The sequence below is a fragment of the Miscanthus floridulus genome, chromosome 3 (genome assembly GCF_019320115.1).
Source record: "Miscanthus floridulus cultivar M001 chromosome 3, ASM1932011v1, whole genome shotgun sequence".
NCBI lineage: Eukaryota > Viridiplantae > Streptophyta > Magnoliopsida > Poales > Poaceae > Miscanthus > Miscanthus floridulus.
Window position 1 is genome coordinate 124854342 of NC_089582.1, and position 17907 is coordinate 124872248.

At 44.8% G+C, this 17907-nt stretch overlaps 1 long non-coding RNA gene and 1 pseudogene across 1 annotated transcript; both read left to right on the forward strand.

The window, feature by feature from the left end:
• The first annotated feature begins 241 nt into the window (after positions 1-241).
• Positions 242-3223, forward strand: LOC136544350 (ubiquitin-ribosomal protein eL40 fusion protein-like; annotated as a pseudogene).
• Positions 3224-13535: 10312 nt separating this feature from the next.
• Positions 13536-17529, forward strand: LOC136546794 (uncharacterized). The gene is made up of 3 exons (XR_010781431.1): positions 13536-13758; positions 16769-16836; positions 17273-17529. It is a non-coding gene; the product is annotated as an uncharacterized lncRNA (long non-coding RNA).
• The last annotated feature ends 378 nt before the right edge of the window (positions 17530-17907 follow it).

Genomic DNA, 17907 nt, shown 5'->3' on the forward strand with positions numbered 1-17907 from the left:
TTTGAAGCGTCGCTGGTGCCTTGGCCTATGGATTTCACCGTCATTTCACGAGGGGTTCCCATAACGGCGCCCACAACTCCGATCCGTCACCACTACTCTTTGTAAAGGAGACCACGCGGACATCCGTGCCGCCATCATCTGATCACCTCGCTAGTTCATCTCCCACCACCGCAAACCTAACCGCCAGTTCTGCCAGAGAGCAAAGCGATCAAGGGAAGCAAGCGCGCTGCCGCCGGTGAAGATGCAGATCTTCATGAAGACGCTGATGGGGAAGACCATCACGCTGGAGGTCGAGAGCAGCGACACCATCGAAAATGTCAAGGCCAAGATCCAGGACAAGGAAGGTGATCCATCTATCCATTGCCTCCTCGATCGGCCTCTCTTTCAACCTTTTTCTTGTTTATTAGATAGATCCATTAACTACCCTGCCAATTTTCCCAAAGTGGACATTGTTGACTTCCTTGCTTGCTTGAATTTTAATTTTCATGCAGGCATCCCGTCGGACCAGCAGCGGCTCATCTTCGCTGGGAAGCAGCTGGATGACAGGCACACCCTGGTGAAAGGTCCTAATATGGCTAGAGGGGGGGGTGAATAGCCTATTTAAAAATCTACAAATCAACTAGAGCAATTTGATTAGTATGACAAATAGCGTAATGCAAACTTGCTCTAGCTCTACAAGGGTTGCAAGCCACCTATTCAACAATTCTAGTTGCAATGATTACTTAGGCACACAAACTTGCTATGTAATCACTCACTAAGAGCTCTCAACCTTGCTACTCTAAAGAGCTCAACTAGATGAATATAAATAATAAAGCAAGCTCTCAATTCTAATTACACTAAAGAGCTTGTGTCAACTAGTTTGCAAGAATGTAAATAAGTGAGTAAGGTGATTATACCGACGTGTAGGGGATGAACCAATCACAAGATGAATATATAGCCAATCACCGGGAGAATGCCAAAGACAAGAGACAATCGATTTTCTCCTGAGGTTCACATGTTTGCCAACACGCTACGTCCCTGTTGTGTCGACCAACACTTGGTGGTTCGGCGGCTAAGAGGTGTTTCACAAACCTCGTCCACACGATTGGACACCGCAAGAACCGACCCACAAGTGAGGTAACTCAATGACACGAGCAATTTACTAGAGTTACCTTTCGGCGCTCCGCCGGGGAAGGTACAACTCCCCTCACAATCACCGAAGGCAGCCATGAACAATCACCAACTCGTGCCGATCCTTCACCGCTACTCCAACCATCTAGGTGGTGGCAACCACTAAGAGAAACAAGCGAAATCCACAGTGAAACACGAACACCAAGTGCCACTAGATGCAATCACTCAAGCAATGCACTTGGATTCTCTCCCAATCTCACAAAGATGATGGATCAATGATGGAGATGAGTGGGAGGGCTTTGGCTAAGCTCACAAGGATGCTATGTCAATGAAAATGTGCAAGACTTATCCCTTGAGCCGGCCATGGGGCTATAAATAGAGCCCCCATCAAATAGAGCCGTTGTACCCCTTCACTAGGCAAAACACACTCTGACCGGACACTCCGGTCATACCGACCAGATGCTGGCCCTCAGCATCCGGTCGCCCGATGGACGCCACGCGTCACCTGCTTCAAACGCTGTTCGTCAGATTTCAACGGCTACAAAGCTAACTAGACGCTCCGGTCAAAACTGACCGGACGCTGAAGCCCCAGCATCCGGTCATTTCCAGCAAGCTCCCCGAGGCATGTTTTTTCGATCGGACGCATCCGATCCACCTTGACCGGACACAGACCAGCGTCCGGTGCTCAACCCTACCCACTGTGCCGTCTGACAGCTCGACCGGACGTAGCCTTTCAGCGTCTAGTCGCTGAGTGGCCCAGCGTCCAGTCAGTAGACCGACGCCAGCATCATTTCAACCAACTCCATTTCAACTCTAACTTCTTCACCCTTGCTCAAATGTGTCAACCACCAAGAATTTTGCATCCGACGCAATAGAAAATAGACATTTTATTTTTCCAAAAGCGTCGAATCCATCTCAACCCTGCAAACACCTTGTGCACATGTGTTAGCATATTTTCACAAATATTTTCAAGGGTGTTAGCACTCCACTAGATCCAAAATGCATATGCAATGAGTTAGAGCATCTAGTGGCACTTTGATAACCGCATTTCGATACGAGTTACACTCCTCTTAATAGTACGGCTATCTATCCTAAATGTGATCACACTCACTAAGTGTCTTGATCACTAAAACAAAATGGCTCCTACATTTTATACCTTTGCCTTGAGCCTTTTGTTTTTCTCTTTCTTCTTTTCCAAGTTCAAGCATTTGATCATCACCATGCTATCACCATTGTCATGATCTTCGTCATTGCTTCATCACTTGGAGTAGTGCTACCTATCTCATAATCTTCTTGATAAACTAGGTTAGTACTTTGGGTTTCATCAATTAACCAAAACCAAACTAGAGCTTTCACCTGGCTGACTACAACATCTAGAAGGAGTCCATGCTGCACCTGGTCCTCCGTCTCCGTGGCGGTGGCCGTGGCAGCTACCCCACCATGCGTGTGCCATGGGACCTCATCAACCTTGCCCGCAAGCACAATGAGAGCAAGATGACCTGCCACAAGTACGTGTAACCTCTGCCTGATCCTTATCATCTACTCATATGTTTAAACTGTCTGACCCTTATCGTCTAATACTCATCTGGTTAACCTGCTAATTAGCTCTGTCACGCAATTATACGAAACTGTGATGTGTAATTAATAATGCCGCTCAATGCATGATACAATCTGCTAAATTGGCTTCAATGTAGTGGTCACCATATGCATGTGCTAGATTATTTTTACATACATATATTCCAATCCAACACATGAATTGAAAATGTGAAATATATTTATTTGTAGTTTTATATCTTGATATACTTTCATAATGTTAGATTTTCATTCGATTTTGTACATCTAGTACTTGTTATCGTAGGTATTGTTAAATGGTTTAGCCTACAATGAATCGTTTAGTTTGTGGAGTTGCCTTCTTTTCCAGCAGCTAAATATTGCAAAATTTAGCTGTTCTTCTATCTGCAAAGTTTGGCTGATAAGAAGTTGAATCGATCTAAAGTTTTCTTTTTCCAATGTATTTGATTTGATTTTCAGGTGCTATGCACGCCTTCACCCCAAGGCCGCAATCTGCCGCAAGAAGTGTGGCCATAGCAACGCGGTGAGATTTATTTTTTAATTTCTCTGCCACAAGTGTCATCACTTCACCATTGTAATATCAAGAACACTCACTATTTTGTTGATCCATGTAAGAAAAATAGACCCTAGGCTTATTTATTTTGGATTTTGATGTTTGATGACCAACACAACTAAATTGGACTAATGAATTTGCAAGTAATTGTTTTGTAGTTCAATAGGGTGTAAGATGTGACTTGAATGAAGGTGACATGATGATCCCATGATCAACACCATAAGCAAGACCATAGAAGCACAAGAGAAAACCCAAGATATCAAGCATAGTCTAAGCACGAAGATGGGAACCAAGCCAGACGTAAGATCGCGAAGAAACGAGCTCAGTAGAGGTGACCGAACGCAACCCTTATAGGGACTGGACGCGTCCGATTAGTTGCTCGGCAACAGCAGGCATCAGCAGCTGTGATCGAACGCTGAGCGAAGTAGTGACCAGATGCACCGATGACACTGTTCTTTATCACGGCAATGTTTTCAGCGTGACCGGACACAGCGGCACTGGACGATCGGACACACAAAGTACAGCATCCGATGGAGTCCAGAGAGGTTCCAGAGCGACGCCAGCTTGACCGGACACGTCTGATCGAGTGAGAGCAGACTCGTCCTAGAGTCCGATCAACACGCATGTTCTAACAGTCGGGATGACCGAACGCGTCCTGCCAGGACGATAGCAGCATTCAGTCAGTAGCAGAAAGCTGTGTTTCGCCCCCAATGGCTACTTTCTCGGTGGGGCTTATAAATAGACCTTCTAACCGCCATTTGAGATGTGGAGAGTTGAGAAAACATACCAAGGGTGTTGATACACCATTTTACTGATCTCCACTTGCATAGTGATTAGTGATTCATTAGGTGATTAGCGTATGTGCTTTGCGAAGTACTTAGGTTGATTAGACCACCGCTTACGCGCTTGCTCTAGGTTTAGGCCTAGTGTTTAGTGAGGTTTGCATACCTCTTACTACTCGGTGCTTGCGTGCACCATTATTATGCATTGGAGGGGCTTGTAGTCTTACGAGATCACACCAACTATGTTTTTGGTGTGGCCGCCACCGTGTACCGGAGGGAACAAGGCCCACGGTGGTTCGGCCGGAAGCTTGATAGTGAAGACGGTAGGGATCATTCGGGATAGGCTTGCTGGAAGATACGTCGGAGACCCACTTGCGCGTGGGGAAGGTCGAGGCTATCCATAGAGTGACCCGACCAGGAGCTTGGCCCTTGCGAGGGGCTCCAACGAGGACTAGGGGAAAGTTTATGCGCTTCTCGATACCCCGATAAAAATACCAAAGTCATCGACGGGAGTTTGCATATCTCTACCTTACTCTTTAGCTTCTGTATTTACATTGCAATCTTGGTGTGTGCTTTATTTTCCTAGCTTAGTGATAGGCTAGTTGATAGGATTGGAACCTCGGTTGCATAACTCCTTTTGCGGTAGAGATAGCAACACACCTAGCAAAACCATAGTTGCACATTTAGATAGATTACTTTACTGCATAGGTTTTGACTAGGTGAAATTAAATGCCATAGTTTAGAAGTAGAATTTTAAGTTTCCTAATTCACCCCCTCTTAGGCATCACGGTCCCTTTCAATTGGTATCAGAGCCGGTTGGCTCAATTTGGACCTTTGGCTTCACCACCGTTGAGCCGACGCTATTTAGAGTGGTTGGGATGGATACCTCTAGACCTCCACACTTTGATGGCACTAACTTCCCCTACTATAAAGCTAGAATGGCTTGTCACCTTGAGGCAGTAGATTTGGGTGTTTGGAGAGTCGCTCGTGACGGGATGAAATCCATTAAGAATCCCGATAAACCCACAAAGAGTGAAGAAAAAGAAATTCATTTCAATGCTAGAGATAAAAATTGCTTGTTTAAATCTTTTAGCATGGATGTGTTTAACCAAGTGTTCACTTTAAATACAGCACATGAAATTTGGTTAAAACTCCAAGAGCTCCATGACGGCACAACTAATGTCCGTGAGTAAAAATATTGTCTAGCTAAATAAAATTATGATTCCTTTAAAATGAATAGTGATAAGCTTATTCGTGATATGTATTCTCGTTTGAATCTAATTATCAATGAGCTCCATTCAATAGGATTAACAAAGCTAGATGATGCGGACATCATGAGGAAGATCATCCCCGTGCTACCACAAAAGAAATATGCAAGCATCATCACCATCCTTTATAACATGGAGGACTTGAGCATTATGACCCTGGCCATAGTCATTGGCAAGATAGTGGCATTTGAAATATCACGCAAGATGGGTCAAGAAGAAGCCTCTTCATCAAGCAAAGGCAAAGCTCTCACATGTAGTGAGAAAAAGAAGATGAAGGGCAAGCAAGTTGAGACAAGCTCAAGCTCAAGCTCCTCAAGTGAAGATGAAGAAGAAGATGAGGATGATGATGACAAAGAATCAAGTGATGATGATCAATCTTCCTCCTCCACCTCCGACCTTGATGAAGAATCTATCAAGCTTATCAACAAGGTGGAAAAGATGATCCAAAAACTCAATGTTAAGGGTGTGCCCATCCAAATTCAAGATTTCATCTTCACCAGTCAAAGAAATGAGCAAAGAAAGAAATGATACTATGGTTGTGGCGAGTTGGGACACTTTGTGAAAGTTTGTCCAAACAAGACCACACCCAAGACAAAAGAAGAAGGCGTACAAGGACAAAGCCCCCACATCAATAAGGTCATGGGACGATTCTTCAAGTGAAGAAGAAGACTACTACAAGAGGCGCGAGCACAAGCACTCATCATCAAGCACCTCATGTGTGTGTCTTATGGCATGAGGTAACAGAAAGCCAATCCCTAGTGATAGTGACAATGACAGTGATAGTGATGATGAGCTACCTTCTTATGATAAAATTATGCAACAAAATCTTAACTTTACTAAAGTTTGCACTAGTCAACAAAAAAAGCTTGAAAATAAAAAGAAAAACTAGATAGCTCACAACAAGCTTATGCTACTTTGCTTGAACAATATGAAACTTTTACCAATCTTAATATGGAGCAATCTACTAAAATTGAGCAACTTGAGACTAGTGCAAACATAAATAATTGCACAATCAATGATGAGCAACTTGTAAAGAAAAATGAAAAATTAAAGGAAAAGTTAGCTAGCTCACAAGATGATTATAAAAGTTTGCTCGCTAAAATAGAAATCATGTGCAAATATTGTGATGAGCTAACTAATAAAGTTGCTAATCTTGAAGCCATCGGTACAACCCCCATCGAGGCACCTAAAAAGAAAGGTTAAATTTTTGACATGCCTAAAAAGGATGCCTCTACTTCTTGTAATGATTTATGTTTAGACTCACCCTTGTGTAACCAAGTTTGTGTTGAGAAAGTTATTGTAGAAACATGCACACAAGATGTTGCAATGGAGAATGAGCAACTCAAACAAGAAGTGGCTCGCCTCACCAAGGACTTGACTCAAGTGAAAGGCAAGACATAGCAAGCCCAACTTCATCAAGGTAACACCATCAAGGAAGTAAAGAAGCTTGATGAAGGATAAATCGTGGTTTGCTACGTATGCCACAAGGAAGGCCACAAGTCCTATGAGTGCAAGGTGAAGAATGAGGGAGGAGAAAAGAAGAAAGAGAAAAACAAAAAGCAAACAAGCAAGCTCACCAACACCTACACCAATAAGGTGGACAAAAAAGCCTCCACACCTTATCTCTTGAAGAAGAAGAAAAATAACAAGGTGGTGGCCATCAAGGTGAACAAGCAAGCTAACAATGGGGCCAAATGTATTTGGGTGCCAAAGGAGATCATTTCCAACATAAAGAGCACCAAGAAGGTTTGGATCCCGAAAGAGAAGTGAGAAGTCCCATGGATTTCGAGGAATTTGGAGACTTGGCAAAGTATGGGTGCATTTCATGGGGTGCATCAGATTGGATCATGTCAATTGCCAAGTGGGTTAGTGAATACTATGGACCCAAATTCTCCTTCTCATGTTAGGTAACTAGATTTAAATTCTTGTAATTTCAATTAGCATCTAGTTCATTTTCATGCCTATGTTTGTATTTGCATGCTTAAATCCTTTGTCATGCATACACTAGGTATATCTTATGGTAGGCTTGCTCGGTCTCACTCTTAACCCTTAGAGCAAACCTACATGGTTTAAATTATTTAGGAGCACGGCACATAGCTTGTTTTATAATTGTTCATCTAATATGTGCCAAAGTCCAAATTGTAGATAATTTCTCCCGAATATCACTTTCGAAAATGATTCTCACATTCATGTGATATCATCTTTCAAGTGGTATTTTTTATTCTAAAATCAATGTGCATGTCTTCTACAAGTATTCCATACTTGTGTGCACAAATTTATGGAGAGGTTACTCTACAAGTTGGATACTTTGAGACTAACACCTTTTCAAGCTTATCATGTGTGTAGTAGTCTCATTGCAAGGAAAATAGAGTCCTCGGAGTTAAGCATTATACTTCAAATATCCACCACCTATTGCAAGTGGTATAAATCAAATTGGTTTCCACATGTGGTATTTCTAAACCGATATTATCATGTTGATTTTACTTTGGTATTTATATGCTTTCTCCATGCATTATATAGATTAAACTCCCTTGAGCATTAATTTATTAATTATGCATAAACTACATTCTCCATCATATGTATGCATATATTTAGGGGGGGCTTAGTCTATGTAATGTGAGAGTCAAATTTTGTGACCTATTCCACTTCACATACAAAGGATCACAAAGTTTGACCCTCCCTTGTGCTACTAATATCTTCCTTTTCGGTGTTTGATTCCAAAGGGGGAGAATTTATAGGACCAAAAGCAAGCCCAATCATAATAATTTACAAGTGGTAATGGTCCGAGAAAGGAAGGATAGTGGATTATGGAGTTAGGGGAGGCTTAAATCCATAATGCCACATGGGGATATTTGCAAGGGCAAGATAAGTTTCCAAAGATGTTTACATATGGTATCTTTTAGCATCATATCACCTTGCCCTTTGCATTGCATTCTAGCAAGTAAATAATTTTTAAGTTCTAAATTTTTTTTTATTTGCTTGTTTTGGTCGTGTTGTCATCAATCACAAAAGGGGGAGATTGTAAGAAAAATGGACCCTAGGCTTATTTACTTTGGATTTTGGTGTTTGATGACCAACACAACCAAATTGGACTAATAAATTTGCAAGTAATTGTTTTATAGTTCAATAGGGTACAAGACGTGACTTGGACGAAGGCGACATGATGATCCCACGATCAACACCATAAGCAAGACCCTAGAACCACAAGAGAAGAACCAAGATATCAAGCATAGTCCAAGCACGAAGATGGGAACCAAGCCAGATGCAAGATCACGAAGAAACAAGCTCGACAGAGGTGACCGGACGTGGCCCTTATAGGGACCGGATGTGTCCGATCAGTTGCTCGGCAACAGCAGGCATCAGCAGCTGTGACCGGACGCTGAGCAAAGCAGTGACCGGACGCACCAATAACACTGTTCTTCATCACGACAATGTTTTCAGCGTGACCGGACGTGGTGGCACTGGATGACTAGATGCACAAAGTACAGCGTCCGATCGAGTCTAGAGAGGTTCCAGAGTAGCGCCAGCGTGACCGGACGCGTCCGATCGAGTGAGACCGGACTTGGCCTAGAGTCCGATCAACACGCATGTTCTAACGGTCGGGACGGCCAGACATGTCCGGTCAGGACGACAGCAGCGTCCGGTCAGTAGTAGAAAGTTGGGTTTGCCCCAATGGCTACTTTCTCGGTGGGGCTTATAAATAGACCTTCCAACCGGCCATTTGAGATGTGGAGAGTTGAGAAAACATACCAAGGGTGTTGATACACTATTTTAGCGATCTCCACCTGCATAGTGCTTAGTGATTCATTAGGTGATTAGCGTAGGTGCTTTGCGAAGTGCTTAGGTTGATTATACCACCGCTTATGCGCTTGCTCTAGGTTTAGGCCTAGTGTTTAGTGAGGTTTGCATACCTCTTACCACTCGGTGCTTGCGCGCACCATTGTTGTATATCGGAGGGGCTTGTAGTCTTGCGAGATCACACCAATCGTATTTGTGGTGTGGCCACCACCGTGTACCGGAGGGAACAAGGCCCGCGACGGTTCGGCCAGAAGCTTGATTGTGAAGACGGCGGGGAGCATCTGGGAGAGGGTTGCCGGAAGGCACGTCGGAGACCCACTTGCACGTGGAAAAGGCCCGAGGCTATCCACGGAGTTACCCGACCGAGAGCTTAGCCCTTGCGATGGATTCCTTGCGAGGGGCTCTAACGAGGACTAGGGGGAAGCTTGCGCGTTTCTCGATACCTCAGTAAAAATACCGGAGTCGTCGATGGGAGTTTGCATATCTCTACCTTAGTCTTTAGCTTCCGCATTTACATTGCAATCTTGGTGTGTGCTTTACTTTCCTAGCTTAGTGATAGGCTAGTTGATAGGATTGGAACCTAGGTTGTATAACTCCTTTTACAATAGAGATAGCAACACACATAGCAAAACCGTAGTTGCACATTTAGATAGATTACTTTACTTCATAGGTTTTGACTACGTGAAATTAAAGGCCATAGTTTAGAAGTAGAATTTTAAGTTGCCTAATTCACCCCCCCCCTCTTAGACGTCACGGTCCCTTTCAATCCATTAGCATCTTCTTTATGTTGTCCTTGACCAAAAAAATGCCCGGTACTTCTGAGTTGGTATTGTGGTCCTTCCGGTTATACTCCCTCTCTCCAAAAATGAATCAATTTCTAGAATCACCTTAAATCAAATTAATATCTTATATTTGATCAATTTTATAGAAAAGTGTAACATCATTTGATACTAAATAAGTATATATTATGAATATGCTCCATCCGTTCCAAATTATAAGTCGTTTTGACTTTTTTGGTACATCCATTTTGCTATGCATCTAGACGTATCAACAAAGTCAAAGCGACTTATAATTTAAAACAGATGAAGTATATTCTATGATATATCTAGTAATGCTAATTTAGTGTCATAAGTATTAATGTTTTTCCATAAATTTGGTCGGTCTTAAAATAATTTGACTTAGGGTAACTCTAGTCTAGAAGTTGATTAATACATCGGCATCAATAAAATAAAATCCCTAGTCCAAGTTTTCATTTCATACTATGCTACACAGTATCCATAATTGCGTTTTACAACAGTTTGTGCATAGGCAGGTTTAAATAATTAGCTGCCGACAGCATTAATTATTAAGTTGTAATAATCAATAATGATAATGATGTATCAGTCCTTTGATCTGATAGTTTCGGAACATTGCTCTTCTTTTCAGCTGACGGCAAAGAAGAAGCTCATGTGAGCCATTTGGAAAGCTAGCAAGTCCGAAAGTGCCATCCGTCAGCTGAATAATTGTCGACACCTGCTACCAGGTTTTTAGTTTACCTTGTTTATTTCCCACTTGATATCAAACCTTGTTTTGCTATTCGAAAAATTCATGCCATTCTGTTGCATGGCAGAAACATGTTAAGAAATGTTTGAATTCTCCTATACTTGTTCGCTCATTCATTCATTATTTTGGCTACCTACTCACTGCATAAGGAGCCGGGGCACATGCCCCCACTAAAATTTCGGGTTTCCAAAAAATGTCTTATTCTGCATATGTACATGTTAAGCAACAGACCACTGATCTTCACAATGTTGGGCTGCACCACGTTTCTTGCCACCACCATTTGTGGTGTCCAAACAACAGCGAGTGAAAATTTTCTTCGCTGGTGTCCAAACAATAGCGAGTGAAAATTTTCTTCGCTTTACCTGCAGCAGCGAGCTGCACAGAATTGAGGAATTAGATCGACCAAAACCAAAAACCCTGTCTCTGGTGATCTCAAATCTTGTGCTAGCACCACACCTACAAATAGAATGTATATTTTCTTTGAAAACCAGAATTTGAGTAGGGGCACATGCCCCTGCTCCTTGTGTACTGGGTCCGCCCCTCGTTGTCATAGCTAGCTCCTAGTATATATATCACTGCCAAACATGTATGTTGCTAATATAACAACAACTACTCTCAAATATAATAACAATGACTCTCACCCGAATGTGATTTCAATGCTGGTTGGAGTTGTCTGATCATTATATTGTAGTGCACTAGTTCCTTGACAAAGAACTTGCCCGTGGAGGTAATGTTGTACTGGCACGGTGAGGGGCCGCACACGCCACACAAGTTTACACCGATCAATACTACACACCGTTCGATTTATCTTATAATTCGGCTTATTCGGCTTCTTTTTTCAGCCGGAACAGTGTTTTTCTCTCACAACAATTCATCCGGACACACTGTTTTCAGCCAATTTCAGCCGAGCGAACGGGGTCGGCTGCAAAGTGTCCGATCAATACTACGCAATGGCTCGTTTTTGTACATGAGTTCAGATAGCACTTGCTGGGACGTCTGGTTGATGCAAAGATGAATAGGAATCACTAATGCAGGTGTGCCCTTGTCAAGTGAGCGTGAGCCCCTGTTGGCCTGTTCCCTGCGCATGTATTTGGTCGTTCCTTCCTCTTTCAGTTCACAAACTGAATAAAGCTGAACAACCATTGTATCAGTTACATCGGGATCAAATATCTCATGTTGGCTGGCACTTCAATGCAGTTGAGACGGCGGCTTTGTCTTCACAAGACGGATCTGGGCAGATCATGGCCTCCAGGGACGGACGAAGGGGCTCATAATCGGCTAGTTGAAAGCAAGCCTTGTACTTGTTGAACCATGATAATTTCTGAATTGCACACATTATGTAAAGTGCTTTGGGTTGATAAATCAAACAAAACTTTCAATGCATAGTGTCATTGTGTTCTTTCATAGGATGGTCATAACATTTGATGTGTAACGCACAGGATTGGAGGATCATCTAATCAAATGAAACTTTTTGCCCCAAGCGCCGGTGTGGAACAGGTCCTTTTTACAGCTTGGTTGGCTCCACTCCAACACCCTGTTCGCTGGTTGGTTTCAGCCAGGCTTATTCAACCAGCCAACAGTGTTTTCTTCTCACAACAAATCAGCACCAGCCAGTCCAAACCAGCCCAGAAACCAACCAGCGAACACCATCAATGTGAGTACGTATATGCTGTGAAGTCTACAAAAAACAATTGTTATCTGTGAGTGAGCGAGCGAGCTACACGGAGCAGCGCAGACAACTTGCATTGCGAGAATAGACGAAAGACAAAAAAGGGTTGGAGGATTTCAACTTTGGTTGATCTTTGATTGGCACCAAATTTGGTAGAGTTTTTGTACACAACAAGGGTACTTCGACTCTGGGTAATTATATTAAGCTTATTTGAGAGCTGGCTGATTAGTTCGTCGAGAAAGAGGGGGGTTCGAGATGTACTTTTTTTTTAAAAAAACAACAACAACAAGTACGTGACGGTGCTTATTTCATTGATAAGCGGGTATTAGAAAAAAGACAAAATAGTTCTTTTAAATAAAAAAAATACATTTACATAAACAAAGTTGTTAGATGTTGTGCACCTGTAATCGCTCAAGTTCGTCCTATCAAAAAAAAAATCGCCCAAGTTCGTGCTTCATCCTTTATCTTGCTCAAGAGCTAGCACATGTGCGGCGCCAACTCCATTTGAAGGATTCAAGATGTTCTGAGAACAAGCAACTAGTACGTAGGAGGTTATTGTCTTTGGTGGTGAAATGGTGCCAAATCTTATCCAGAGCTAGCAACTCAAACAATGCAAAATATATGCCGAGCCCGAGACCTGAGTGGACAAAGTTGGAAGTGCAAACCGATCAATATGTGTAAACTTAGAAACTACCGATCAAAATCACTAGATGCTGATCCAATAGATGGGGTGAGAGGGTTTAAACGCAAAAAAGGTCGGCGGATGGGGGGCTTAAGCGCAAAAAAATCTCACCTCTCACTCTATCCATTAGATCAACATCTAGTGATTCTGATGGATAGTTTTCAAATTTATACAGGTTGGTTGATTTACATCTGATACTTTGGCGTGGACAAATGGCATGAAACGGACGCAAGTTCGAAGTGTGTACAAACTACTACTACATTGCTCTACTGGGCCAGCACGTTTTTCCTGGGCCGTGCCCCTGCTCCAGGCCGGCCCCAGAAAAGCCCGGACAGCCTTCGTCTATGCCGTTGCGTTGCCTACTTACGGCCGGCGACCATGCCGTTCCGGGGGGGTTCGTTGCGCGCGCGTTACTCCCGCCATGCGCTGTCACCCCCCCACTCCCCCACTCCCCGGCCGTGACCGTGAGGGGAGCCTACTGTTCCGTAGAGGCCGCGTTACCCTCTTCCCATCCCTCTCCCCTCCCTACAAAAAGGAGACGACGTGTCCGTCCCTGGCCATCACCAGTTCACCGCTCCACTCCGCTACCGCCGCCACCCCCACAGGCCACAACACAACTGTCGCCCCGGCCGTAGGGGAGGGAGAGCAGGAGGGAGCGAGCGAGCAACCCACCGGCGGAGATGCAGATCTTGGTGAAGACGCTGACGGGGAAGACCATCACGCTGGAGGTCGAGAGCAGCGACACCATCGCCAACGTCAAGGCCAAGATCCAGGAAAGGAAGGTAAACTCGCAGCAAAGTCGAAAGCTTGCTCCTTTCAGCGTCTCCTATCCGCTGCTCCAAAGTCGAAAGCTTGCTCCTTTCTGTGGTCTCGATGTGTTCTTGTAGCCAGTTACTTGATCATCGATGTGCATGTCAGCATGTGGTTGGGTTGATCGCGCCCTCGTCTCTGTGTCTCTCTTCGGTGTTCCGTTTGTGTGACTACGCGGCTGCAACTTCCTCCATTTAATGCTTGAAAGTTTGATCTTTTTTCATATGTTTATTACTTTCCCTTGCACGCTTTGGAATTTCACATGTTCTGGGTTTACTGATCGTGCGCCGTGTCCGATCCTGATGATTTTGGGTTAGAACAGAGCACTCTGATGTTTCGATCTGGTTAGATTAAACTAAAAAACCAAAACTTTCTTTTTGATCCGGTCAAGCACAGGGCTTGGTTGCGTTTTTGAGTTACTTTGCGCTTCTTGGGGCTAATATAGTCGGGGGTGGCATGATCGAATTCTTGGCAACTCCACAGATTATTTGAACTGATCAGATCCCTGTTTCCCAACTCGGATTTTAATCAATGTAGCGAACCAACCGGCCATGGAAACTGTTGTTTAACCAATTTATTCGGAACTGCTAGCGCCCGGACGTTCGATCTGGGCGCTAGTGTCCGGACGCCCCTCAGCGCTCGACCCCATCGTCCGCTTCCCAGTTCGCACTCCCCTAGCGCGCGCCCCTTCCCCAATTCGGCACCGGATGCTTCCAGCACGCCCCCCGGCGACGCGCGCAAGGAGCGGACCCGCTAGCGATGGTACGAGACCGGGGCAGCAGCATGGACCGCCCGCCGCCGCCCTGAGATCGCGCGCCCGCGCGAACTGCCGCTACTGCGTCTTCATCGAACGAAGAGCCCCAATAACACCGATGAACCGGCGACCCGCAATGCCTACGAAGAGCCCTGCTAGCCTCTCTATTGCGTGAGTCCGCACGCCCCCAAATCGCCACGCAGCCCATCGCGTCCGCCCCACGCCCGCGACAAGCATGCAACATGCCCAACGGCCCCCATGGCCACAGCACCCCCGCGTCCGCCAGCCCCAGCACCTCCGCCCGCTAGGCCCCGGCGAACCACGCGCCCCCGTCCGTCCCGGCTCGCCCCTCCCCGGCCGAACAACATAGAAACCTAGAATAAAACACGTGCAATAATACGAAACAACTACTGCAACATTAGGCTGAAGCAGCTGAAACACCATGAAACATATATATTGCAACAACAAGGAGCAACCGCTGCAACATTGGGATGAAGCAGTTGAAACACCATGAACATTTTATTGCAACAAGGAACAACAGCTGAAACATTAGGATGAAGTAGCTGAAACAACATGAACATATTATTGCAACCACACCGAACTAACTGCTACAACAATAGGCTGAACGAGCTGAAACATTTAGAACATATTATTGCAACACTGGTGTGAAAGCATATGAAACAACGCTCGAAATAAAAACACTTGCAACAACATGAAACAACTACTGCAACATAAAATTGAAGCAACTGAAACATACTGCAACATCTCAAGCAGTACTACTACAACATCGCGAAAACATCTATTGCAACAACCCAAAAAAATCTCATTACAATATTCAAAATCATATGTTGCAACATCCAAAAAAAACTATTGCAACACGACGAGATCTGACCCCGAGAGCTCGCCGAAACCCTAGCCACCACCGTATCCCTAAGATCCAGAGGAGGAGGAGGAGGAGGAGGGCTCAGATCTAGAGGAGGAGGTGGAGGAGGAGGGCTTAGATCCAGAGAAGGACTCACCTACCTCGCCAGAAGCTGCCGCCGTCACCGTCTTCTCCTAGGACATGGAGGTCGAGGAGGGAAGGAGGGAGGGGGGAGGGACAGAGGGGCGGCTCGCGGAAGCCGCCGGCGTCGCCCTCTCTCTGGTGGCATGGGGTCGCGGAGGGAAGGAAGGAGGTGGGGAGGGAGAGAGGGGCAGCTCGCCGGAAGCCGCCACCATCGCCCTCCTCTCCGGTGGCATGGGGGTCGCGGAGGGAGGGAGGGGCGACGGGCGGGGGACGCACGGCTCGGGCGGGGTGGCACCGTGAGCGGCTCGGGAGGGAGCGGCGGCGAGCGTCTCCGTATGGAGCGGGCTGAGCGACGTGAGGTAGGTGGATGAGGATAAGGCAAGGGGAGCAAGTGGAGGAGCGCGAGCCACGTCCGGAAGTGAAGAAGCGCGTCGAACGCCAGGCATCCCGCCGGACCAGCAGCGGCTCATCTTCGCCGGGAAGCAGCTGGATGACGACCGCACCCTGGCCGACTACAGCATCCAGAAGGAGTCCACGCTGCACCTAGTACTCCGCCTCCGCGGCGGCGGCGGCGGCAGAGGAGGCTATCCCCTCATGAGCGTCCCGTGGGACCTCATCAACCTTGCCCGCAAGCACAATGAGAGCAAGATGATCTGCCGCAAGTACGTATTGAGACCTTAATTCTGCTAACTCTACTGATCTCTTCTGTAAATAAATGATATAATTTGGCACAGTATGTGTGGTGCGTTGTCTTCATGTCTTGTTTAAGATCGAGGTAACCGAGCGTTTCATGTATATGGTCCGGTACTCCGGTCCTCTGTGTTCACTGCATGCAAATGAAGTAAATGTAATGAGATTGATGCAATGAAATGTATGATATGATAAGTGCAAAATGGAGCTCAATGCATGCCCTTTGATTCTGGCTTGTTTGTTTCAGTTAGATAGTTGATCTCATTATTACACAGCCACGCCTTGTTTGTATAGTTATTGTCAAATCTAGTGATGAATCATAAGACATGTACAGTTGCTTCTAGTTAAACACAGCAAATTTATCTATTCACTGTTTTATTACCATTTATACATGTTTCTTCATTTACTAAGTTTTGCGTTGTTTACTCGTGTGTTATTATGTCTATGCTTTCATATTTCATTAGCACTTGAGGATATGTGCCTCTTCAACTTATTTCTTTAGCTTAAAACTGTGCCTGTAATGTCTTCGCAGGTGCTATGCGCGCCTTCCCCCCAGGTCCAAAAACTGCCGCAAGAAGGAGTGTGGCCGCAGCAATTGAGGTAATTAACCCTTGTTTTCCCCTGCCATTCAAGTGTTCTATAAGTAAGCGAACATTATTGATGTTCTTAGATTTACTCTTCTACCTTAATACAATGATGCACAAAACTTTTGCGTACTCGAGAAAAAAATGTTATTGGTTTTGTTGCATCGCCCATGTTATGATCTCAGTCATCATATGATGCTGGTGTAAGAGTGGATATAAAATGGCATCACCGTGTCCAAGTTATATCAATAGCATTGTACCAGTTTAGATGTAAATGGATTTTACTATCCAAGCTCATTTATTTTCATGTAATGCTTGTTCTAGTTTCTTAATTAGTCTATCTAAATCTACTCTTTTGAACCATGTCCGTTTTAGAACAATTTGTTGAACCATACAGTGTAGTGATTTTTTTTTGTCCATTCTTTGATTTTCCCTCTAATATTACTTTTCAGCTGAGGTCAAAGAAGAAGTTCATCTCCAAGTTTACCATGTGAGCTTTGGAAAGCGACATTCTGGAGTGCCATCTGAAAGCGTCATGTATCAGTTGTTGAATCACCTTGTCAAAACATTTCTATCACAGGTGTTGTCGACGAAATATAGGACCGGCAGTCTACCGAGAGGTATACCCATGATAGTAGATGAATCGGTGAAGGTGCGCTTAATAGGAGCCAGATGGTGACACAAGCACAGAGACAAGCGATTTAGACATGTTTAGGCCGTCTAATCGACGTAAACCCTTACGTCTTGTGTCTTTGGTGGATTATATTAAATATGTGATCCATTCGAGTGAGGTCTCTACCCGCCTTATATAGTTTGGGGGGTAGGGTTACAAGTTGGTTTAGGCCTAGATCTATTCGGTTATATGGTAAGTATTTACAATGAATACGATATCTATCATATCCGAAAAGATCTTCCTTCATCGCTAAGCTGTCTTCTGATTGCCTTGCGGTGCAGCCGATCAGAGCCGAGCACCGTAGGTCTTAATCTTATGGGTTGAACCTCCCCTGGTGGTGCGGCCCATGTCTATTGCCGTGCGTACCTAGGGTTATACACACCACAGCTAGTCATCGAGTGTCTTGTATCCGTT